This window comes from Phocoena sinus, chromosome 7, assembly GCF_008692025.1.
Source record: "Phocoena sinus isolate mPhoSin1 chromosome 7, mPhoSin1.pri, whole genome shotgun sequence".
NCBI lineage: Eukaryota > Metazoa > Chordata > Mammalia > Artiodactyla > Phocoenidae > Phocoena > Phocoena sinus.
In genome coordinates this window covers 77,320,785-77,347,447 of record NC_045769.1, presented here as the reverse complement: position 1 = coordinate 77,347,447, position 26,663 = coordinate 77,320,785, and the positions used below count along the sequence as shown (strand labels likewise).

Below are 26,663 nucleotides of genomic sequence, written 5' to 3'. Positions count from 1 at the left end.
TACCAGACGAATGGAAAAGATAAAACCCCAGAAGAACAACTAACTGAAGTGGAGATAGGCAATCTACCCAAAAAAGAATTCAGAGTAACAAAAGTAAAGATGATCCAAGATCTCAGAAAAAGAATGCAGGCACAAATGAGAAGATACAAGAAATCTTTAATTAAGACCTAGATAATCTAAAGGACAAACAAACAGATATGAACAATACAATAACTAAAATGAAAAATACACTAGAAGGAATGAGAAGAATAAATGAGGCAGAAGAAAGGATAAGTGAGCTGAAAGACAGAATGATGGAAATCACTGTCATGAAACAATAAAGAAAAAAGAATGAAAAGAAATGAGAACAGTCTAAGAGATGACAACATTAAACATACTAACATTCGTATTATGTGGGGTCCCAGAAAAAGAAGACAGATAGAAAAAAACTGAGAAAATATTTGGAGATAGTAACTGTAAAATTCCCGAACATGGGAAAGGCAACATTCACCCAAGTCATGGAAGGGCAGAGAGTCCCAGGCAGGATAAACCCAAGGAGGAACATGCCAAGACATATAGTAATCAAACTGACAAAAATTAAAGACAAAGAAACAATATTAAAAACAAGGGAAAAGCAACAAATAATGTACAAGGGAATCTCCCATAAAGTTATCTGCTGATTTCTCAGCAAAAATTCTGTGGGCCAGAGGGAGTGGCAATAAATATTTAGTGATGAAAGGGAAGAGCCCACAATAAGGAACACTCTACCCAGCAAGGTTATCATTCAGATTTGATCGAGAAATCAAAAGCTTTACAGACAAGCAAAGTTAAGAGATTTCAGTACCACATAAGCAGCTTTGCAACAAATGCTAAAGGAACTTCTCTAAGCAAAATAGAAAATACCACTACTAGAAAATATGAATGGAAAACCTCACGGGTAAAGGCAAACGTAAAGTAAAGGTAGGAAATCAACTGAACACAAAATCACATCAAAACCAGCAACTGTGAGAGGATGAGAGCACAAATGAAGGATATTGGAAATGAATTTGAAATTAAAAAACCAGCAACTTTAAGCAATCTTGTTTTTATATAGACTGCTATGTCAAATCCTCATGGTAACCACAAACCAAAAATCTACAAGAGATAAACACATAAAAAGAAAGGGAGGGGGCTTCCCCGGTGGCGCAGTGGTTGAGAGTCTGCCTGCCGATGCAGGGGACACAGGTTCGTGCCCCGGTCCGGGAAGATCACACATGCCGCGGAGCGGCTGCGCCCGTGAGCCATGGCCGCTGAGCCTGCGCGTCCGGAGCCTGTGCTCGGCAACGGGAGAGGCCACAACAGTGAGAGGCCCGTGTACCGCAAAAAAAAAAAAAAAAAAAAAAAAAGAAAGGGAGGGACTTCCCCGGTGGCACAGTGGTTAAGAATCTGCCTGTCAATGCAGGGGACATGGGTTCAAGTCCTGGTCCAGGAAGATCCCACATGCCGCGAAGCAATTAAGCCCGTATGCCACAACTACTGAGCCTGCTCTCTAGAGCCCATAAGCCACAACTACTGAGCCCTCGTGCTACAACTACTGAAGCCTGCATGCCTAAAGTCTATGGTCCGCAACAAGAGAAGCCACCACAATGAGAAGCACATGCACCGTGATGAAGAGTAGCCCCTGCGTGCCACAACTAGAGAAAGCCCGTGCACAGCAACAAAGACCCAGTGAAGCCAAAAATAAATTTAGAAAAGATTTTTAAAAAGTAAAAAAAAAAAAAAAAAGGGGGGGGGAATCCAAACACAACACTAAAATTAGTCATCGAATCACAGGAGAATAATGAAACAGGAAGTGAAGAAAAAAGACCTACAAAAACAAATCCAAAAGAATTAAGAAAATCACAGTAGGAACATAGATATCGATAATTACCTTAAATGTAAATGGATTAAATGTTCCAACCAAAGGACATACACTGGCTGAATAAATACAAAAACAAGATCCATATACACGCAGTCTACATGAGACCCACTTCAGATGTAGGGACACATACAGACTGAAAGTGAGAGGATGGAAAAAGGTATTCCATGCAAATGGAAATCAAAAGAAAGCTGAAGCAGCAACACTCATACCAGACAAAATAGACTTTAAAATAAAGACTCTTACAAGAGACAAAGAAGGACACTACATAAGCATCAGGGGATCAATCCAATAAGAAAATATAACAATTGTAAAAATATGTGCACCCAACATAGAAGTACCCCAATACATAAGGCAAATACTAACAGCCATAAAGGGAGAAACCAACAGTAACACGATAATAGTGGGCTACTTTAACATCCCGCTTTAATCAATGGACAGATCATCCAAACAGAAAATCAATAAGGAAACACAAGCCTAAAATGATACATTAGAACAGAGGGACTTAATTGATATCTACAGAGCATTCCATCCAAAAGCAGAATACACATACTTCTCAAGTGCACATGGAACATTCTCCAGGATTCAGCATATGCCGGGCCACAAAGTGAGTCACAGTAAATTTAAGAAAACTGAAATCCTATCAAGCATCTTTTCCAACCACAATGCTATGAGATTAGAAATCAACTATAAGAAAAAAACTGTAAAAAGCACAAACATCTGAAGACTAAACAATATGCTACTAAACAACTAAGGGATCACTGAAGAAATCAAAAAATGCCTAGAGACAAATGAAAACGAAAGTGCAATGACCCAAAACCTTTGAGATGGAGCAAAAGAAGTTCTCAGAGGGAAATTTACACCAATACAATCTTACCTCAGGAAACAAAAAAAAAAAAAATCCCAAATAAACAACCTATCCTTACACCTAAAGCAACTAGAGAAAGGAAAAGAACAACAACAAAAACCTAAACTTATTAGAAGGAAAGAAGTCATAAAGATCAGAACAGAAATAATTGAAACAAATGAAGAAAAAAATAGAAAAGATCAGTGAAACTAAAAGCTGGTTCTTCAAAAAGATAAACAAAATTAATAAACTTTTAACTAGACTCATCAAGAAAAAAAAGGGAGAGCACTCAAATCAATAAAATTAGAAATGAAAAAGGAGAAGTTACGATGGATACAACAGAACTACAAAGGATCATAAGAGACTACTAAAACCAACTATATTCCAATAAAATGAACAACCAGAAGAAATGGGCAAACTCTTAGAAAGGTACACTCTCCCAAGACTGAACCAGGAAGAAAGAAAATATGAACAGAACAATCACAAGTAATGAAATTGGAACTGTGATAAAAACTCCCAACAGACAAAAGTCCAGGATCAGATGGCTTCACAGGTGAATTCTATCAAACATTTAGAGAAGAGTTAACACCTATCCTTCAGAAACTGTTCCAAAAAATTGCAAAGGAAGGAGCACTCTCAAACTCATCCTATGAGGCCTCCATCACCCTGATACCAAAACCCAACAAAGATACCAAAACCTGACAAAGATACCAAAAAAAGGAAAACTACAGGCCAATATCACTGATGAACATAGATGAAAAAATCCTCAACAAAATACTAGCAAACTGAATCCAACATCACAATAAAAGGACCATACAACATGATCCAGTGGGATTTATCCCAAGGATACAAGGATTTTTCAATAACCGCAAATCAAACTGTGTGATACACCACATCAATAAACTGAAAATAAAAACCATATGATCATCTCAATAGATGCAGAAAAAGCTTTTTACAAAATTCAACACCCATTTATGATAAAAACTCTCCAGAAAGTGGGCATAAAGGGGACATACCTCAACATAATTAAGGCCATATATGACAAACTTACAACTAAAATCATACTCGTTAAAAGCTGAAAGCGTTTCCTCTAAGATAAGGAACAAGACAAGGATGCCCACTCATGCCACTTTTATTCAACATAGTTTTGGAAGTCCTAACCTTGGTAATTAGAGGAGAAAAAGTAATAAAAGGAATCCAAACTGGAAAAGCAGAAGTAAAACTGTCACTGTTTGCAGATGACATGATACTATACATAGAAAATCCTAAAGATGCTACCAGAAAACTACTAGAGCTCATCTGAGAATTCAATAAATTTGTGGGATACAAAATTAATACACAGAAATCTGTTGCACTCTATACACTAACAACAAACATCAGAAAGAGAAATTAAGGAAACAATCACATTTACCATCACATCAAAAAGATAAAATACCTAGGAATAAACCTACCTAAGGAGGTAAAAGACCTGTATTCCAAAAACTATAAGATGTTGATGAAAGAAATCAAAGATGACACAAACAAATGGAAAGACATAACATATTCTTCGTCTGGAAGAACCAATATGTCAAAATGACTATGTTACCCAAAGCAGTCTACAGATTCAATGCAATCCCTATCAAATTACCAATGGCATTATTCGCAGAACTACAACAAAAAATTTTTTAATTTTTCTGGAAATACAAAAGACTCCGAAGAGCCAAAGCAATCTTGAGAAAGAAAAACGGAGCCAGAGGAATCAGGCTGACTATACTAAGACTACTACTTCAGACTATACTACAAAGGTACAGTCATCAAAACAGTAATGGTACTGGCACAAAAAAAGAAACATAGATCCATGGAACAGGATAGAAAATCCAGAGATAAACCCAAGCGCCTATAGTCACCTAATCTATGACAAAGGATACAAGAATATATAATGGAGAAAAGACAGTCTCTTCAATAAGTGGTGCTGGGAAAACTGGACAGTTACATGTAAAAGAATGAAATTAGAACACTCTCTAACACCATACACAAAAAATAAACTCAAAATGAATTAAAGACTTAAATGTAATGCCGGACACTATAAAACTCTTAGAAGAAAACATAGGCAGAACACTCTGACATAAATTGCAGCAAGATTTTTTTTGATCCACCTCTTGAGTAATGAAAATAAAAATAAACAATTGGGACCTAATTAAACTTCGAAGCTTTTGCACAGCAAGGAATCCATAAACAAAAGAAAAAGAAAACCCTCAGAATGGGAGAAAATATTTGCAAACAAAGCCACCAACAAGGGATTAATCTCCAAAATATACAAACAGCTCACACAACTCAAAAACAAAAAAACAAACAACCCAACTGAAAAATGGGCAGAAGACCTAACTAGACATTTCTCCATACAGATGGCCAAGAGGCACATGAAAAGATGCTCAATGTCGCTAATTATTTGAGAAATGTAAATCAAAACTATGAGATATCACCTCACACCAGTCAGAACAGACATCACCAAGAAATCTACAAACAATAAATGATGGAGAGGGTGTGGTGAAAAGGGAACCCTCCTACACTGCTGGTGGGAATGTAAATTGGTACAGCCACCATGGAGAACAGTATGGAGGTTCCTTAAAAATCTAAAAATAGAGCTACCATATGATCCAGTAATCCTACTCCTGGGCATACATCCAGAGAAAACTGTAATTCCAAAAGATACGTGGGGACTTCCCTGGCAGTCCAGTGGTTAAGACTCTGTCCTTCCAATGCAGGGGGTGTGGATTTGATCCCAGGTTAGGGAACTAAGATCCCACATGCCACATGGTGTGGCCAAAAATATATATTTTTTTAATTATATAAAAAAAAGATACATGCACCCCAATGTTCACTGCAGCACTATTTACAATAGCTAAAACATGGAAGCAACCTAAATGTCCATCAACAAAGGAATGGCTAAAGAAGATGTGGCATATATATACAATGGAATATTACTCAGTCATAAAAGAAGAAATAATGCCATTTGCAGCAACATGGATGGACCTACAGATGATCGTACTAAGTGAAATAAGTCAGAGAAAGACAAATATGGTATCACTTGTATGCGCAGTCTAAAAAACTGATTCAAATGAACTTATTTACAAAACAGAAACAGACTCACAGACTTAGAAAACAAATGTATGGTTACCAAAGGGGAAAGGCAGTGGCAAGGGATAAATTAGGAGTTTGGGATTAACATATATATGTTACTGTATTTAAAATAGATAACTGACAAGGACCTACTGTATGGCACAGGGAACTCTGCTCAATATTCTGTAATAACCTAAATGGGAAAATAATTTGAAAAAGAATCGATATATGTACATGTATCACTGAATCACTTTGCTGTACACCTGAAACTAACACAACATTGTAAATCAACTATAATATAAAATAAAAAATTTTTAAAAAGAAAAAAAAAACTCTCAGCACCCAAATGATTGAGACACTTAAAAGTTCTCTGTTTCTTACAGCCCTTTTGGCTTGATCCATTGTTATTTTAATCTTTATAAAATAAACAACTCTTAAGGGTGGTGGAATTATTTGCTATGATTCAATTTATACTGGAAGGGCCTTAATACCAAAAAAAAAAAAATTCTAACACAGCCTGGGTCATACATAATATTTTCACATTTAGCAACAATACATGGCAGTCATTGCAAGTGTTTGTTGAATGAATGGATGAATCCCTTTTGGTCCAAAAGTTCAGAAGAAACCTATCAAAATGAGATTAGAGCTAATTGAAATCAAGGCCATTTTTAAGTGGAACAGCTTAGGCCTTTGAAGGCACAGAGAAAGGAGAGTGGAGCACCTGGAGGTCATTCACAAGCCATTAAATCCAGAGGAGAAGGTCTCAAAGACCAACTCTCCAATTAACTGCTTTGTACAGCACCTTGGATAGAAAGTCATAAAATCATAAAATTATGTGTGTAGACCTTATATATTGAAACTATCAGGTAACAACACTGATATTGTTATTATATAAATGGGAATTGTGTCAATTATGAATTATTGCTCTGGTACAATACTAACAATCAATTATCAGAAATGAAGATTTAGGGACTCCTCTGGTGGCATAGTGGTTAAGAATCTGCCTGTGAATGTAGGGGACACGGGTTCGAGCCCTGGTCTGGGAAGATCTCACATGCCACGGAGCGACTAAGCCCATGCGCCACAATTACTGAGCCTGTGCTCTAGAGCCCACAGGCCACAACTACTGAAGCCTACGCACCTAGAGCCTGTGCTCCACAACAAGAGAAGCCACAGCAATGAGAAGCACGCACACTGCAACGAAGAGTAGCCCCCGCCTACTGCAACTAGAAAAAGCCCGTGAGCAGCGACAAAGACCCAATTCAGCCAAAAATAAAATAAATTTATTTTAAAAAAAGAAAGACTTAATAACCTTCAGAAAAGATCGTCAGTAAGCCTCTGTTATTTTAGGCATTGCAAAAGATCAAAGAAATATAGGGAGAGGGCTCCCACACTTTATGATGCACATTATTTAATGCTTATAACAATAAATGGGTATTATTTTCTATTATATTACAGATGGGCAAATGAAGCTCAGACAGGTTAAATATTTTGTTTACTGTCACATAAATAGCATGAAACTAAACTAGAAAATTTACCAGAAGCCCATTTCCTTTTTATTATTCTACTCTGAAAACCCATGGTAGAAAAAAAAAAAAATGCATAGTAAGCACCAACACTCTTGTAGAAATCAGAGGACAGAAAAATTGTATTAGCAGTGTGCCTGGCTCATAATAGCTCACCTAATACGTAAGGAGTTTGTTAGTGAATGAGTAACACATTTAACACATTGATCTTTAAAATATTTTTATTGGTTTGTATCACTGAGCTAGTACCATTAGAATATCCCCTCAGCCCTTACCACCCTTTTGCCTACATTAGCTGCATGGTTGCTTCTAGTCTCTATTTTCATGTCAACTGAAAAGATATGGTGAACAGGGTCTTCTTTTTTCACTACAGAATCTGCAAGTCTAGCCACAGAGGAGTGACTTATTAAAGATTAAATTAGAAAAGTGTCTTCTCATCCTCTGTCCTTCAAACAATTTTGAGTTTGAATCTTTAGACTCAGAAACCAAGTTTTGCAAGTTCCAAAGTTACATGAGAACATGGAATGCAGTCTTTAAAAGACAAAAAAGGGAAGAGAATGCTTCTTAATCTTCAGAACATTCTCATGGGTTTATTAATATTTCCCCCAACAAGCTGAAACTATGACTTCAAATGTCCTTGAGGAAATTTGTTACAAAGCCAGGGATGTGGGTGTGGACTTTGGTCTATTTTTATTACTTCCTGAAAATTCTCTTTGGTTTTCACAATAAAGAAGTGGTGGAGGGCTTCCCTGGTGGCGCAGTGGTTGAGAGTCCGGCTGCCGATTCAGGGGACACAGGTTCGTGCCCCGGTCTGGGAAGATCCCACATGCCGCGGAGCGGCTAGGCCCGTGAGCCATGGCCGCTGAGCCTGCGCGTCGGGAGCCTGTGCTCCGCAACGGGAGAGGCCACAACAGTGAGAGGCCCGTGTACAGTAAAAGAAAACAAAGAAGTGGTGTAAAGGATGGCATTATTAATTACTTTCTCCGTGGTTTATTTATGTCTTCATACCCAGAGGCTACTGGATTGAATTTCTGGGGAAAATGTGAAACATGTCAGAGTCCAAGAATGGTGTGAATACCCACCTGGAGATTCTAAGATAGTGAGCCTGTAGTGAGCCTGCACTACTTGAATTACCTCACGATACCTGGAAGGTGAGGGCCTGGGAGAATGCTACCTGGGAAGTTTCCTGATGTAAACATTTGAGTTTATAAATAGAAAAGAGTACACTGAGAATTTACCTTCCAATTCAGCATGCCTTTTTTTTTTTTTTTAATGCAGCTATAAAGAGTTATATAATTTGTGCTAGGTAAGGAGACAATTCAGAACCCAGACTCAAGATAAAATACCGGCTCTAACACTTACTAAATATACCACCTTGAGAAGTTAGTCTCTTTTTAATCCTTAGTTTTTTTAACGTGTAAAATGGAGACAGTAATAATATCTACTTCATACAGTTGTCTGGATAGTTAAATGAGATAATCTATATTTATTACTTAATAACAAGGTCAGGCACAGGAGTGCTCAAAAATTATTTTGTTGGTGATCATATTCTTATAGCACTCAAGTTGTTCTCACATTTATGATCTTAAGTTTCTTCAGATAGCTACAAAATAAGTAGTAGTCTCAAATTCCTGGAGAATAAGGTTTCATGAAACCAGCAAAGGAAACAAACACTTCATCAATTAATTTAAAAAACGATAAAAATTAGGAAGAACAGAGTAGAGAAGGAAGGTTTTCTTGCCTCGGTGCATTCAAGGTTGAGTTATTCCACCCTTAAAAGGTATAGGAAGAGCAAAATAATAATCCCCTCCTGTTACTATCAATGGGGATATTTAGTTGACTAGAATAAGTGACTTTCTCAGGATCATAGAATGATTTAGTCGCAGATGGAAACGAAAAGCCTCTTGAGTGTTAAATCCCCAAGGTCAAGGCTGGGTCTTTTCCAGGCTTTTCCGTTTTTACATTGTTCTTTCTACTGCTTGACAATTGTTCTTTCTACTACTTGACAACGGCACATTAAAAACACTAAGAAATTTTAAGACTAAGAATATTTAGGGAATTCTCTGGTGTTCCAGTGGCTAGGACTCTGTGCTTTCACTGCTGAGGGCCTGGGTTCAATCCCTGGTCGGGAAACTAAGATCCCACAAGCTGAGCAGTGCGGCCAATATATATATATGGTTTTTTTTTTTTTTAATTTTACTACATACTTATGAGGTAGTATCTGTCATCACACGGTAATGACAACACAAATAACAGATAACGGTAGTTACTGCTCTTCGGGAACCACAAGGAACATGAGTCAGACCAGGGCTCTATTCATGGAGCCCAAGCTTAGCCCATATACCTGACAGAACTTACTGGAGGGAATCAAGCATAATTAATGTAAAAATTTTGACTATAAGCTATATTCTAAGATTGTGTCTGCCACTTTAACCACATTTTACTTCTTATCCTTGTAACAGTGATCGTTCATATTGTATGTGATTATAAAGATCAGATTGTGGCTGAGGCTGAACTGCATCTCTTTGCAGGGATTTTTTTTCAAACTGCAGAGGTTCTGGTGTGTTTCAATTAAAGTTGAGTTACTCTTACCTGGTTAACTTCTTTAATCCTTCACTCTCTCCCATCCTGTCACTTCCACAGGATGTTCTTGCCTGGGTATCAGTCAAAGCCAAGTAACTAGTTATAAGTCCTAGTTTTGTCCTGCAGGGCGCTTTTCTCTGTTAGTAATTCATGTTTGTTACTGAGCTTATTTCATTAATGCTCAACTACCTGCACTAAGCTATAGTTTCAGCTAAAGCAGAGACCGTGTTTCCTTTACTCAACAGTATCTCCCCAGTTAATTATAGTGCTGGGCACCAAATGACATCCAACAAATATTTGGTGACTGAATACTTGCTTTGAATTAGGTGGAGAAATGGTTCCCTGGATTGTCATAAAAAATTTACCCCCTGTTCATTTTTGGATAAAAGATTTATCTGAAAGTAGTATCAATAGTCCTAAATTTTAGTTTCCATGAAACTTCTTATCAATGACATTTTTAGGCTTTTATCCAAAAATAGATTTTTTTAAATTTTGGGTGGAAGGAGTCACTGAGTTTGTGTTTATAGTGGATAAGCAGATAAATTCAAGTGTCAGGTTGGTGATTGGTTCTGAACTTTTAGAGAAGGATGAAAACTTTCTGTCATACCTGAAGTCGCCACATGAGTTTTGTATGCAAGGCCAGCCCTAGACAGCCTGGTCCTTACCCCAGGTACTGTGCGGACAGCTCCACAGCAAACAGCTTGATAACTGGTCCAGGCATGGATATCTGAGAGGCAGTAGCAGCCAGCATAGGATCAACTGGCCTATGCCTTTCTTAAGAAAAATGAGCTCTTGAATGTTGTTTTTGCTAGTTTATTTTGGTAATTCAATTACAGTTTTAACCCAGAAGTTTGCTGACTTATAACCCCTCACTCAGGACCTCGGGAGCACAGCTAGGAGCTCCCCAGTTGTCTCTAGGCATTACAAAGGGGTGCCTCACCTGTACCGTCAAATTTTTTTGTTAACTTCAGTACCACTATGGTTTTTTCCCATCCTGCTTTGACTCCCTCTTAAGTCTTGTCTGACCCTGTTGCGAAAATTTTGCCATTTCCATGACATACATGGGAATGCCTATTCCCAATGCCAAGAGACGCTCTCTCTCTCTTTCTACATACCAGTAGTTTAAGTGTGGAAACAGTGCTGAGTTCCATGTAAGAAGAGGAAGAAGGTTCTCTCCAACTTCTAGACATGTCACTCATGCTATGCAGCCTAGGCTGCAGTTGCAGAAACTGTTTTTAATCATACAGACTGTTTGTTTTATCAACGGGATGTCACAAAGGTCCCCAACAAAACCAGACTGAACCTCCTAGATCCAAAATATCGGGCCAAGTAGGCTAGAGGTCACAACTTTCCTTGCCCTGATTTAACTGTGTTTGTTTCAAAATTACCTGGCGTTGGGCAGAGATGCTTTGCAGCTCTACGTTGAGAGATATACAGTGGCCAATGGCCCTAACTGGCTGACTTGACCACAGGAATGCACCTGTGCAGATGAAACCTAGAGGTGTCAGAAAGTCACCTTTGCTTCATTACCATGCTAAGATCTTTGCCCAAAGGGGGTATCTGCCCTCTGCTAGGCACAATATGTGCCTGAAGGACTGCACAATGCACAGGCTATTCCTGGAAATCTCCACCCTTTCCCCCAGTTTCTGATCCTGCACGTGTCCCTTACCCCTTAAAAGTCCCCTGCTTTTCACCCTTCAGAGAGAAGGTGCCTTTAGAGCCTGAGCTCCCCTTCTCCATTCTCTGGCCATTGAATGCAAGTCTGTTTTGCTTGCAGCAAACTCAGTTTCCTTACTGGCAGCATGAACCTGAGCAGGAAAGAACTCCCTGACCAGGCAAGAACTCCCTGACCAGGCAAGGGGGCTTTGGTTCAGCTAGGGCTCCAAGAGGAGGGCTTCATGTCTACTTCGGTAACAGACCTAACTTCCTACCTGAGAACTGAACTTTCACAAACCATCCAAGGAACTGTTCCTGAAGATCTGGCCTATAATTCCCATCCACAGATAAGCAATTCTATGAAAATTATATGCTAGATACACTGCCCTAAACTGACACTGAATGAGAGAGAACGATGCAGGTTCCCATCTCATCAGTTGTTTTCCTGCTCTCCATCCCTTCCTGCTACAAAGAGGGAAGGATTTGAATGTAGAAAACTGGGACTTAGCTTAGGGTGACTTAGCTAGTCTTAATATCTTCTTACCTAGGCAGCAGTATTGATAAGAAGAATTTTCAGGGGTACCCTAAAATATTAATATTATTTTTGCCACCCTCTCTTCTCCATCTCTTATCCCAACTTCTTCTCTGTGGAAATTAAGAGCTTCTTAGTGTTCAGTGTCTAAATATTGTCCCTCTGTTTCTTTCTGGCCATCCTAATAGTTTCATGTCATTTCTTACCCTTACAGAGCAAGAGGCTGGGAAAAGAATTACATACATTTCAAAGAAGCAGAGAAAAAATGTACAATCACAATTTTTCTAAACTAAATGCTTTAAGAAGAGGGAGGGGAGGGACCTATGATCAAGAAGAAACTTGTTTAAGCTGAGGGGAATGTTAAGACTGCCTCGGTCAGTTACAATTTAGAATTGTCACGGGAAATGGAAAACCAACCAACCAACCAACCCCCAAACCAAGAAATCCCCAGACCCCAGCCGAGGCCAATTAAATCTGTATCTTTAGTGACCTGGGCATCAATATATGCATTGTACTTTGGTAAAGAACGTGTGTAGCATGAAATCTACCTTCTTAACAAATTTTGAAGTGTAAATACAGTATTGTTAACTATATGCAAGTTACTGGACAGATTTCTACAATTTTTACATCTTGCATGGTTGAAACTCTAACCCATTAGAAAATATGCTTTATACATAAAATATTATTCAGGCTTAAAATAGAAGGACACCCTGTCACATGCTGCAACATGGATGAAGCTTGAGAACATTAGGTTAAGTGAAATAAGCCAGCCACAGAAAGATAAATACTGCATAATTCCACTTAAATGAAGTATCCAAAATGGGCAACAATATTTTTAAAAGCTTCTCGGGCAACTGTAATGTGGTTTGAGAATCACATGTATAGTGCTGTTCCCATAACACCCATACTCCAAAACCCCTTGACTAAGCTATGAGGATATTCCTCATCCTTCACTATTTTACCTTCCTTGCTCCATGATTTCTTTACTGGAAAGGATTATTTTAGATTTGGTGATGGTGCAGTCATTTCAGTCTTAGTGATGGTATAAGTGTTAGGGAACCACTGACCAAAACCACCCACCCTGGCCAGGCATGATAATGAGTGCTTGCGGGAGTTATCTCACAACAGGAGGTCCCAGTAAGGAACACGGAACTAACAAGCTACCACCAGCCACAAGAATTCAGGAGGGGCCGAAAGGAGGGAGGAGACGCCAGCCCATAGTATGTCCTGCCTACCTCCCAGAAACCTTCACGTTGGAATCCATCTTGCTGAGAGATGTGCGCACCACCAGGAAGGACCCTGAGTCAGACCAAATATGGGTACAAGCAAGATGACTGGCCAGAGACAACCCAGATATTAAGCCCATTACCATAAAACCTGAGACTGCAAGCCACGTGGCAGAGCAGTTCTCCTGGGTTCCTTTACCCCACTGCTCTCCACCTGGGCACCCCTTCCCAATAGTCTTTTGTTGTCGGTACGTGTGTCTCCTCAGACAATTCATTTCCGACTGTTAGACGACAGCCCAGTCTTGGGCCCTGGAAGCGGTCCCCCTTCCAGTAACAACTGGTGACTCTGGTGGAACCCCTTCTTTGCTACAACTGACATCCCAACCACTCAGGGTACTCAAGGACCAGCTCACCCGGCCAACAGACTAGACCCAGCAGCCACAACCAGGACCCTTTTACCCCTGGTCTCCTCCAGACTCGAATGCCTGGCCAGAGTGCCCCAAATGGGTAAGGAACAAGAGACTTTGTTGACTTCTCTTCCCCTCCCTCTCCCTTTCTTCTTTTCAACACCCACCTATCCTACCCTTCTTCCTTCTATCCTGGTCCTGGATGCAGGAGTCTGGTTGAAGGGCCTCAGTTATCTGAGGGCCAGAGCCTGATCACCTCCGGTGGGCAGAGAACTCGAATTATCTCATATCTAGTTTCTGATTGGCCCGAGTTCCCATCTTCCCTTCCTGGAAGCCCAGAGAAAAGTCCCATAGTGCCTGGGCATCTGCAGGTGGCAGGAGATGTCTGTAAGTCCACCCGTCTTGTCCCTCCTCCTTCCCCTCTTCCTTCAACCTGGCCCCCTTTCCTCCTTTTGAAATCTTTGAAGACTCAAGATATTTCCATTTACTCTGTTTGTCAGTACTCAGATCTGAAGTTCTAAGTCTTCGTAAGAGATTTTCTGAGACACTACAATCTTTCCTCCCTGTCAATTGTGCTGTTACTGGGGGTATAATTGGGTGATAGAAGCCCTCCATCAGACACCCTGTTTCTATAAATTCAGTCATTTGGTTGTCTAACTGACCAAGTGCTTCCAAGTGGAAGTGGTTGACGGGGTTCCATACAGTCTCACCTGGTCTTAGATGAAAGTTAACACCTTAGACATTATGTCTACAGGTTAACTTACCAATTGGGACCAGCCCTACAGTCCCTCTGATTGTGCTTACCACTGAGCATTTCCTTGGGCACATATACAATCAGGCACTCTGGGACCAAGAGAGAACTTACAACCTCTCTAGAGGTTGTAGAAGCCGGCACTGGTCCTCTGGCAACAGGATACAAACTATACAGCCATCAACATGGGAAACAAGCCTAGTTTCCCTTCAGACACATTACTGGGTTGTCTTTTAGTTCACCGAGAGGGATACCAGCTGGATGGACTAAAAAGGAAAAAAACGTATCAGATGTTGCACCCAGGACTGGACTATTTACTCCTTGGGGTAAGAGGAAAAAAGGCCTCCCTCGGGGGTCACTAGGATTTAACACCATTTAACACGAGGGTAAGAACAATGAGGTTCCCTATGTCCAAGCCTTTACGGCCCTCTTCCAAGATCCCGAAAAAGAGAAAACGTAAGCTCAGAGACCCTGATAAATGCCCTTTCAAAGTCCTTCTGGCAAAGTTTGGGACGGAAGACACCCTCTACGTTCTCCTGATTCCCCCAAGGCAGACGGGGAGGGGAAGGGAAGGGAAATTCTGGCTGCCCCGGAGACCACAAGATCTGGGGAACGTCTCCTAGCCTCAGCTCTGCCTCCTTATACCCCTTCCCCCATGAGACTACAATCAGGAAATAAGCTTTACCCTCCACACGAGGAAAGGCCCTCCACAGGCAAAATTTGTCCATGAAGAGTAGTACCAGATGGGGAAGGGAGAACCATGCAGGTTCATGTTCCCTTTTCTATGCAAGACATCACCCAATGTAGGGAACAAGTGCGTTCATATTCTGAAAACCCCCAAAATTTAGTGATGAATTTGAGCATCTTAGCCTTAACTTCTCTTTCACATGGAGGAACGTGATGGTCATTCTCACCTGGTATTGTAATGAAGAAAAAGCTAGAATCCCAGATCAGGCCAGAACAGTGGCTGATGAACTGCAGTGGATGGATGCCGACCTGGCCCCTGCAGAAGAGGCAATCCCCTCTGCAAAGCTGGATTGGGACCCCAACACAAATGCAAGGAGGGAATCCCTAAGACACCTCATTATTAGCCTACTGCAGGGAATGACCCAGGGGGTCCAGAGGCCATTAATTATAATAAGATAAAAGAGGTTACCCAGAGAAACAGTGAAAATCTGGCCCTCTTTGAGAACCCTCAAGGAGGCCTTCAAAAATTTTACCCAAATCGATCTACAAAGTGTTGAAGGTACAGTCCTGTTGGTCCATTCCTTCATAACCCAGGCAACCCTGGACGTAAGGAGAAAATTACGAAAACCAGAAAAAGGACCAGAGACCCCATCGCTGAGCTAGTGGATGAGGTTTAAAAAAAAAAAAAAAAAAGTGTTTCTAAATAGGGACCAAGAGGAGAAGGCCAAGAGGGAAGAAAGAGAAGCCTGAAAAGATAGGAGGATAGAGAAACAGACCTGATTCTTCACCAATCTACAGGCTAAAGTCTTGACCTTGGTTCACCCTACCACTGGGTGAGGCCCATGGAGAGAGTGAGAAAGGGAAAAACACCTCAGGGGTCACTGTGGCTGAGACGAACCCAGTGTGCCTACTGCAAACAGGATGGACATTAGAAAGGGGAGTATCCACATTGCCCTAAGGGAAGGCATATGGAGACCTGTAAACCTGCCCTGTGTTAGTCCTGAGAGACCAGGACTGAAGATGCCCAGCAGCTCGACAAGCCCCCTCGAATGGTGAGATCCAAATCACACTTCTTAATCCTTGGGTGATTCTGTAAGTAGAAGGTAAGGATGTGAACTTCCTTTTGGATACAGGGGCTGCCATCTCTGTTTTTCCTTTCCAGCTAGAACCTTTAAACTCCCTGACTAAAACGGTGACAGGGGTACACGGAAAACCCCAAAACTCAAATTTTACTAAGCCCCTCCACTGTAAGGTGGGAAACTGGCAAGGGACCCTTCTTATATATCCCCAGGTGCCTGGCTCCCCTACTGGGGAGAGACCTCCTTTGCCACCTCCAGACCAGAGTGACTTGGGGAAAGCTAGAAACCAGTAACTTTCTTTGTCTGGTGTCTGAACACTTGCAGTCAGACACAGGAAAGAACTCCCTCCCTTTCTTGGATGAAATCAATCCCCAGGTGTGGGATGTCTCTAGACCAGGACTAGCTATAAATGTTTCACTGCTCCCTACACCTGGAAAAGACAATACCCCTTGAAACCCAAGCTCTTGAGGGCCTTAGGCTGCTAGTTAACAAATACTGGGATTTTGGAATCCTAATCATCTGTGAGTCTCCCTGCAACACCCCAATCCTGCCTGTTAAGAATATGAATGGATCTTATCAATTCGTCTAGGACCTACGGGTGGTCAACGAGACTGTGGTTCCCATCCACTCCACAGTCCCGAAACCCATATACCCTTCTATCCCAAGTCCCGGGAACCTCTAAGTACTTTTCAGTGCTGGACCTTAAGGATGCTTTCTTTTGCATTCCCTCCATCCTCAGTCCCAAAAGCTCTTTGCCTTTTTGAGTGGCAAGATCCAGAAACAAGGTAAGCCATACAACTTTGCTGGACGCAGCTACCACAGGATTTCAGAGACAGCCCCCATATATTCAGAACTTCCCTGGGGAGAGAACTAAGAGAACTAACCTTAACAAACAGTAACCTAATACAATATGCAGATGACTTGCTCATAGCAAGCCCAGACTTTACTAGCTCTCAAATGGATACTATTAAAACCTTAAATTTTCTTTATGAAAGGGGATATCAAGTGTCCCCTAAGAAAGCTCAGATAAGCTTAATCCAAGTAAAATACCTTGGGTTCATAATTACAGAAGGGAAAAGAATGCTCGACCCTCAGAGGAAATCCCTTATCTTAAATACCCCCTGTCCCCAAACTAGAAAACAGCTTTTAGGGATAACTGGGGTTTGCCAGATCTGGATTCCCATTTATGGGAATCTGGCCCAACCCCTATATGAAAAACTAAAAGGGAAAGAAGGGCCACTTGACTGGGATAAGACCTGTAAGGTGGCCTTTAATACTCTGAAAGAGGCCGTCACTATAGCCCCAGCTTTAAGCCTCCTGAATCTAGAAAAGCCTTTTAGGTTGTATGTCTCTGAACAGGTGGGAACTGCTTTGGGGACATTGGGACAAGTGGTGGGGCCTGTATTACAGCCTGTGGCTCTTGAAACAACTAGACGAGGTGGCCAAAGGCTGGCCCGCTTGCCTCTGGGCAGTAGTAGCCACCGCTCTTATGGTTAAAGAGGCCTCTAAATGGGCCCTGGGTCAACCCACCACAGTGCACACGCCCCAACAGGTGCAAGCAGTCTTAGAGACTAAAGAGGATAGAGGAATGGCGGGAGGGTGGGGGAGGGATCACCCAATACAAGACCCTCCTCCTTGACACCCCAGAAATAAAACTAAGCATCTGTCAGACTTTAAATCCAGCCTCCTTAATACCAGATCCCCATACTTCCCCCGTAGAGCACCAATGCATGCAAGTTATAGATGAATCATACTCTTCTCGTCCCAACCTATCTGAGATACTAGTAACTGACCCAGAAGAAGAATGGTACAAGGATGTCAGTAGTTTCGTGGAAAGAGGAGAGAAGAAAGTGGGATATGCCACAGTGAGCCTAGAAGAAACCAGGGACAGGGGGTCTCCTCCCTCAGTCACCTCAGCCCAGAAGGCTAAACTTTTCACCCTGACAAGGTGAAAAGTTCACCACTGCTCTCCACCTGGCCTCTCCTTCCCAATAAAGTCTTTTGCTTTGTCAGTATGTGTGTCTCATCTGACAATTCATTACGGAGTGTTAGACAAGAGCCCATTCTTGGGCCCTGGAAGGGGTTCCCCTTCCGGTAACATAAGCTCTGAGTGCTTAGATACGTGGATATGTTCTTGCAGATGCTGCTGGTAACTAACTCTCCTTCTCCCTCCTTTTTGGCTTACATAGTCTCAGTTCTGTTTGGGCAGTGACATGCGCAAGGAAAGCAGATCCCCACACCCACAGATTCCGGAAATGGGATATGATTGATCAAAGACAAGTAAGCTGAGTGCTACCCATCTGCTTAGGAGTACACATGACCCAGTGCTGGCAAATAAGATGTAAGAGAAATTGTCCTGGGTTGCTACTGGGCAGGACTTTTCTCCCTGATATAAAGAGTGAGAAATCTTGCCTTTTCTTCTTACTTTGGATGGATTGCATAGCAAGTGATGCTTAGAGCTGAAGCAGCCCTCCTGCAACCAGGAAGCAACAAGCTAAATGATGAAAAATCACTACTGAAGATGGCAGAGTAGAGAGTTAAAAAAAGAGCCCAAGTTGTTAATACTATGTGACTGTACGTCGCTTAGAATCACCTACTTCCAGATTACTTTATGTGTATATAAGATTTCTTTTTCTCACTAAGCCAATGTTAGTTAATTATTATTGTACTTGCAAATTCAAGTATTCTATCTGATGATATATCATAACATGATGAGCAAAAACAGACTTATGAAGAGGTTGCAGAAGTCATCAGTACAAGAAAAGTGCTATTTTTACATCTTTGCACATAGCCACGATTCATCTCTCTTTCCACAACACAGTAGAAACACTTAGCAGAGATTCCCATGTTTTAAAATTATTGATGTGTGTGTCTCTCTTCCCTATTAGACTGTGATCCCCTAGAAGGTAAAGGCTATGTTCTCTTTATCTTGGAATCCCCTACAGCCCTAATTTAATGCTTTGCATGTGCTAGCTCAGTAAGTGCTGAATTGAGCGAATTGAAGTTTCAAGTCTGTAGCTGAGTGATTTATGAAGAATGGGATAACGTGTGAGTTGCATGAAGTTCTCATGGAGATAAAAATGTTGGGAAGATTAAACATGTCTTCAAAAAACACTTTATGAAATGAATGTCAAGATATCTTTTTATAATAAGTTGGTCTTTGTACCATCACCATTTTCCCATAAACACTTGAATTATTAAGTTTAGGTAGAATAATCACACTAGAAAATCCTTGTAACTTTGCTTCAGTGATAAACATTTGGTATTCCTGATTAGTTCACTAAAATGGCTTTTTATTTATTTTATTTGGATTGTGATTCTTTTTTCAATGCTGTCTACTACCTTAAAGGATCATGTGAAACTACTAGCTGCCCTCCATCTCTCTCACCTCAGCAACAGAAACATCACATCAGTTTGGCTCACTTGCCCAGCAAGGGCAGTCATGTGCACTGATAATGGAGTTTAAAATAACTCTGTTTCGAATTCAGGATGGGTAGGAGACCCATCAGCCTCCAAGGCCACAGCCTTTCGGAACTGTCAACTGTCACTCAAGCAACTTAACATAGCTGCGAGGCATTTCAATAGCAAATATGTTCCACACAGCCAGAATGATTCAAGAGTGTGCAAGAGAAGGAAATCCATTTAGGGTGGCATAAACTCAAACGGTCTCCTTTGTTAAAGTTATGTGAACTCTCATTTAACATTATCATTTAATTGTATATAGAGCTCTAAGATGTCTTAGGCTCTGTAGTCATGTAGCCCTTTGACTCTAGGCAGATCAGTGTCTGCACCATCCACCACAGATTATTAGCTATTCAATTTCTAAAGGTTGCCAGACATGGGGATTTCACTGACATTGAACGGAACCTGACCTGGTGTTAATCAGCATTAGAGTAAAGCAGTTATTTCATCTGATCTGTTAATCACTGTGATATGAAATAAATGGTGTATCTATCTGAACTTGCCAAGGAGACATGAGCCATTTTAGACCAGCCTAAGAATAAAAATTTAAACTTCATTACTAGGAAAATTAACAATTCTGTGCACAACAGATTCCTAGACTTTATTCTCTTTTGACCATCAGTCTCATTCTAAATCCTTCTCAAGAAGACTCATTCCGGGACTTCCCTGGTGGCTCAGTGGTTAAGAATCCGCCTGCCAATGCAGGGGACACACGTTCAAGCCCTGGTCTGGGAAGACCCCACATGCCGCAGAGCAACTAAGCCCGTGTGCCACAACTACTGAGCCTGTGCTCTACAGCCTGCAAGCCACAGCTACTGAGCCTGCGTGCTGCAACTACTGAAGCCCATGTGCCTAGAGTCTGTGCTCTGCAACAAGAGAAGCCACCACAATAAGAAGCCTGTGCACAGCAACGAAGAGTAGCCCCCGCTCTCCACAACTAGAGAAAGCCCGCACGCAGCAACAAAGACCCAACACAGCCAAAAATAAATTAATTAATTAAAAAAAAAAACAGTCATTCCAACCCTAAGCCTGATGCCACCCATCCTTCCTACTCTTAACAACTCTAGCAACATGAACCACAGTCATTTTTCAGGAGACTCTATTGACTTATTTTGTATACAAATAGTTGTATGTGTGCTGAAGTACGGCTCCTTGCTTTTACTGCAAGGTAAAGTCTATAGTTCTCATGTCTCAGAAAACTTTCCACTTTCATGTGGTCTCTTAACCAGATAAGGATAAATCTGAACAAATATGCAAGGACTGTGCACACACTGCAATCTACAAAATGTAGCTGGGAGAAATGTTAAAAGATCTTTAAAGATGGTCTTTTTTTTTAATTAGTCGAAAGCCTCAATATTGTTAAGATATTAGTTCTCTCCGAGGGCATTCTCAGATTTAATGCAATCTCAATCTAAATCCAAGAAGGAATTTTTGTAGAAATTGACAAGTGGATTCTAATATTTTTAAGGAAATTCAAAGGACAAAACATCTTTAAAAATGAACAAAAAGTTCTGGAGCATTAACTTTTTTTTTTTTTTTTTTTTTTTTTTTTTTTGCGGTACGCGGGCCTCTCACTGCTGTGGCCTCTCCCATTGCGGAGGGCAGGCTCAGCGGCCATGGCTCATGGGGGCAGCCACTCTGCGGCATGTGGGATCTTCCCGGACCGGGGCATAAACCCGTGTCACCTGCATCAGCAGGTGGACTCTCAACCACTGCACCACCAGGGAAGCCCAACACTATCTGATTTTAAGACTTATTCTGAAATGACAGTAATTTTGGAGTGTGGTGTTGCTATCAGGACCAACAATACATCAATGAAACAGAGCAGGGAATCCAGAAATAAATCCAGATATATTTGGACAACTGATTTTTGACAAGGTGCAGAGATAATCCAGGGGAGAAAATTTTTTTTTAATAGTGAGGCAACAAATGCAGCTCTAGATGAAGAAGATGAACACAAAGAAGAAAGAACTTCGATCCACAGTTCACATCTTTTACAAAAAATTATTCAAAAATTTAGTAAGTTTGAAAACTAAAACAATGAAACTCCTAGAAGAAAACAAAGGAGAAAAATCTTTGTGACCAGAGTTAGGCAAAGATTTCTTAGATGACACTAAGATGATACTTAGATGAACACATACAAGGGAACAGTTGCTTCTGCTGGAGTGGTCCTGTGCAAGAAATGAAGGGAGCTGACTGCAGCATAAAGGGAGGAAGGGCTTCTAGCCAAAGAGGAAAGCAATGCAAAGTTAGGATGAGTGAGAGGGCATGAGTGCCCAGGGGTCAGACCAGAGTTTTGCACGTGTTGCTGAGAGAGAAGTCAGGAAAGGTTAGAGCAAGATTGTGAATTCTCAGCTAAGAGACTGACTTTATTCTGTGGGCAGCGGTACATATAGAAGGATCTTAATCAGATGAGTGCCATGATTAACTTTATGTTCTGGAGAGGGGACTTTGGTGGTGACAAGGTTAAAGACAGAATGTAAGGAAGAGACCAGTTAAGGGCAGTTTCCATGCTCCAGACCATGAGAGATGGCATGAGAGGTGGTGAGGGAGTGATCCAGGGCATTAACTAGGACAGAGCAAAGTTCACATCTGTCACACACATTTTGAAGGCAGAATGGAAGACTGACTGGTTATGAGGAATAATGGGGTGGGGTGGGGTGGGGGAGGGGAGCACTTACTGAGCAAGTGAAGAGAAAACTAAGGTGTTTTATTTGTTTGCTTTGATTTTTTGATAACTATACTGTTGGAGATTGGAGATACCACTAATTAATTTAGGAACAAGGATAAAGCAGGGATTTCTTCGTTACTGACTTTCAGGAGAACTGTAAACCCCGAGGTTGTTGGGTCAAATAAGGTATAACAGAACCAGGCTTTACAGAAACCTCTAGGCTTCTGATTTCTGTGACTACAGAACACTTAATTATATCACCAAAGTCAGCAGGGTCTAGTGTAAACGTGGCCCATTGTAGGAAAGGCACTCAAAGGGAAGAATCATCTAAGGCACCATTGAGAGAATGAAAGGCAAAATACAGACTGGAAGAAGAAATTTGCAATTCATCTGTCTGACCAAAGACTCACATCCAGGATAATCATGGTATCATGGAGAGGCGAAGCATTTTTGGAGAGCAATTTACTTTATACTCACTCTATTTTGAGGAAGCATTTTTGAAGAGGGATTTACTTTATACTATTTTGGGGAAGCATTTTTGGAGAGGGATTTACTTTATACTCACTCTATTTTGGGGAAGCATCTTTGGAAGCATTTTTATGTTGGGTCCCTTTTCACCTTTGATGTTTGTAAACCCATCTTGGTTTCACTGGATCAACAACTGCCTTGTGGCAACCTGGCTCACTCTACCTGTGGCACTGCTGGAGACCATGTTTGGTGTAAAAGTGATTATTAACAGGTGATGCATTTGTTCCTGGAGAAAGAACTGTTATTATCATGAATCATCCAACAAGAATGGACTGAATATTTCTGTGGAATTGCCTGATGAGACATAACTACCTCAGATTAGAAAAAATTTGCCTCGAAGCCAGTCTCAAAAATATTCCTGGATTTGGTTGGGCCATGCAGGCTGCTGCCTATATCTTCACTCACAGGAAATGGAAGGATGACAACAGTCGTTTTGAAGACATGATTGATTATTTTTGTGATATGCATGAACCACTTCAACTCTCATATTCCCAGAAGGGACTGATGTCACAAAAAATTGCACGGCTCGAAGTAATGAATTTGCTAAAAAGAATGGACTTCAAAAATATGAAAATGTCTTACATCCAAGAACTACAGGCTTTACTTTTGTAGTAGACTAAGAGAAGGTAAGAACCTAGACGCTGTCCATGACACCATGGTGGCATATCCTCATATCATTCCTCAGACAGAGAGGCAACTCCTCCTCAAGGACTTTCCCAAGGAAATCCACTTCCACGCCCACCGATACCCAGTAGACACCCTCCCCACGTCCAAGGAGGACCTCCAACTCCGGTACCACAAGTGGTGGGAGGAGAAAGAAGAGAGGCTGCACTCCTTCTACTGGGGGGAGAAGACTCTTTACTTTATGAGACAGACTGTAATTCCACCTTGCAAGTCTGAGCTCAGGATCCTTCTGGTCAAATTGCTCCCTATACTGTACTGGACCCTGTTCAGCCCTGCAGTGTGCCTGCTCATCTGTTTGTACAGTCTTGTTCAGTGGTATTTTATAATCATCATTATCATCTTCGTGCCGCGGGAGAGAATATTTGGTGAACTGGAGATCACTGAACTTTCATGTTAACGTTTTTTAGACAAACAGCCACATTTAAATACAAAGAAAAATAGTAAGATTGTAAGGGTCACAGTCTAAAAACCTAGGTGATATTCTGTAAATGTTTACAAATGTCTAAGCCTTTGTAAAATGAGATGCATTTTTGCACGACTATGTCAAATATTTCTTACTACCATCATTATTTGTTAAAGATATTTTGCACTTCGTTTTGTGGAAAAATACTGCTACACACACTTTTTTTTTTTAATCTCTGAATGTAATCTCAACACTGTGTAGCAGGGAGCGACCCCTGTGAAGTAACTTAGGCCAGAGTATTAGTAAACAATCGTCAGGCTGTTAGCAGACAAGGTACACACAAGACTGTCTTCAAGGCCCAATCCTACTTCCTAACAAACTCCCTAGACTAGAGGCAGATTTGGGGCTCCTGGGCACTGGCCCAGATCAAGTGTTGGCACTTGCCCGCGGAGGTGAGGGCCCTTCCTCCTGGCTTCCTCTCGGCTCTTTCCCCACACTCCTTTCTATGCCAATCAAACCCTTACATTCTTCCTTAAGACCAGAAATCAGAAACCCTTTGTCCTTAAGCTGAACAAACATTTTGATAGGAAGCCCTTAATTATTCATAAAATCTTGGCATTTAATCTTGTGCTGACCTAGACGTCAGAAGACCACCAGTGCCCTCTACTCACCAGAAAATAAGACCTAGATGAGTCTCACAGAGCAAACACGGGCTCTCCACTCAGAAACCTTAGTTTGAATTTTTAATGCTAGGAATTCATACAGTTTAGTTCTTCCGCGTCTGCATAACCTCGCATGTTTAGTGCTGGTTTCTTCACAGCTTATCGGCAGGTGTCGCTTTTCTACACTAAATACGATGCTCATCAAGTCATTTACCATTTTAAAGGAAAGCGTAGAAGAACGTTCTGGTACTGCCATCAGAAACTCTCTTTTGAAGTTATGTCTTGGTTGACACAAAAAGGAAAGTTATTTATTTTCTAAATGTCCATGGGTGTTTAATTTCTGCCATTAAAACAATAACAACAATGCTTACACACAAGGCCCTATTGTTTAACCTAAATTATTCAACCGTTGTAGCTTTGACATTTTTTTTTTTTTTTTTTTCTGCGGTACGCGGGCCTCTCACTGTTGTGGCCTCTCCCGTTGCAGAGCACAGGCTCCGGACGCACAGGCTCAGCGGCCGTGGCTCACGGGTCCAGCTGCTCCGCGGCATATGGGATCTTCCCGGACCAGGGCACAAACCCGTGTCCCCTGCATCGGCAGGCGGACTCTCAACCACTGCACCACCAGGGAAGCCCGACAAATTTTATTCTTAAAACCAAAAGGGTCACGCAAAAGTGAATCCTTTTTTAATTATAGTGAGGGATCTCTCTCCTTTTGTCTCAGGTTTCCTCTTTCATTAGTAAAATTTAAACTCACTTTTGACCAATTGTTCACCTAAAAATTCCTATTTAGAGTCAATGGAAAATCCAACAAATCAATGGCACCAATCTCCTTCTGAGGCAAAGAAACGTGTGGTCATTGTTTCCACTCCACTGGAGCCTACAACGACTTTTTTTGTCATTATGGGAAGGCTGGTCTGAGCAGCAGAAAATATGGGGCAGTTACAAGTCTTTAGCAAACAGCAGATTAAGCAAACCTGTCAGCTTACTTCTGCCTTGAAGCAGACTAAAACGCTGTTTCTTGCTTTGTGTACTCTTTTGATGAGAGTGCCTTCTCATTAATTACAACTCACTTTTGCTGGACAGTGATTTCCCTCCTTCAGTGGACACGGCTTCGCTGTGAGCTGGACTTACCGAGCAGACTTCCAGAAAATCCTGGTTCCCGCAGCACTCTGTTGGCACACCATTTTTACTGGAAGAGTACTAACTGGCTCAACTGAAACGCACCAATCTATACTTAACTCCTCCCCCCAAAGCTGTTTTTAATCCTGCCAGGGGCTACTAATTAGTTATTATGCACATCTGCCCCAAACCCAGCTATTTAACTTACCTAGGTCTTAAGGTGGTTATTTTTAAACATTTTTTTTCCTTAATAAAAGAGGTTTCTAATTTAGGTCTCTCTCAGACTTAAACATTTTTTTTCCTTAATAAAAGAGGTTTCTAATTTAGGTCTCTCTCAGACTTATTTTGGTTAGATTTGGAAACCAGAAATAGTTTAACAATCAGGATTGCATTTGTCCTGGGTCAGAGAGAAAAGCTGGGCGTTCTACCCCACAGGTGTTTGTAATGTAGCCCCTCCCCCCTCCCTCCAAATTCTCATGGCTTTTTCATTCAAGGTTTGACTTTACTGGCATGTCCTCTTTAACCCTCTGAAACCTGTAAAAGGAGAACTCTTTTTTCCTTTTTAAAACACGTTTTCTTTTGATCGTAAAAAATAGGCTTAAGATAAAATGCAAACTCTTTTTTACCTAACCAGAATTCATAAGCACTGAAACTGAGACATTGTACTTGCCCTAAGAGAAATAACTTCAAAAAGAGAAAATTTGCCTTTTTTTGTTTTTTGTTGTGGGTTTATTTTGTTTTCAATAAGCCTTCTTTTAAAATTGTAATTATTTGTGTTTTCCCACACAGCTTTTTCTTCTCTTATTTAAAAAAAATTTTAAAGAAATATACAGTCTATGATTTGAAATCTAAAATTGGTAAC

The 26,663-nt window shown here is 41.0% G+C and overlaps 1 pseudogene; it reads left to right on the top strand.

Annotated features, from left to right (window-relative positions):
- Positions 1–22,833: 22,833 nt before the first annotated feature.
- Positions 22,834–23,983, top strand: LOC116756374 (annotated as a pseudogene).
- The last annotated feature ends 2,680 nt before the right edge of the window (positions 23,984–26,663 follow it).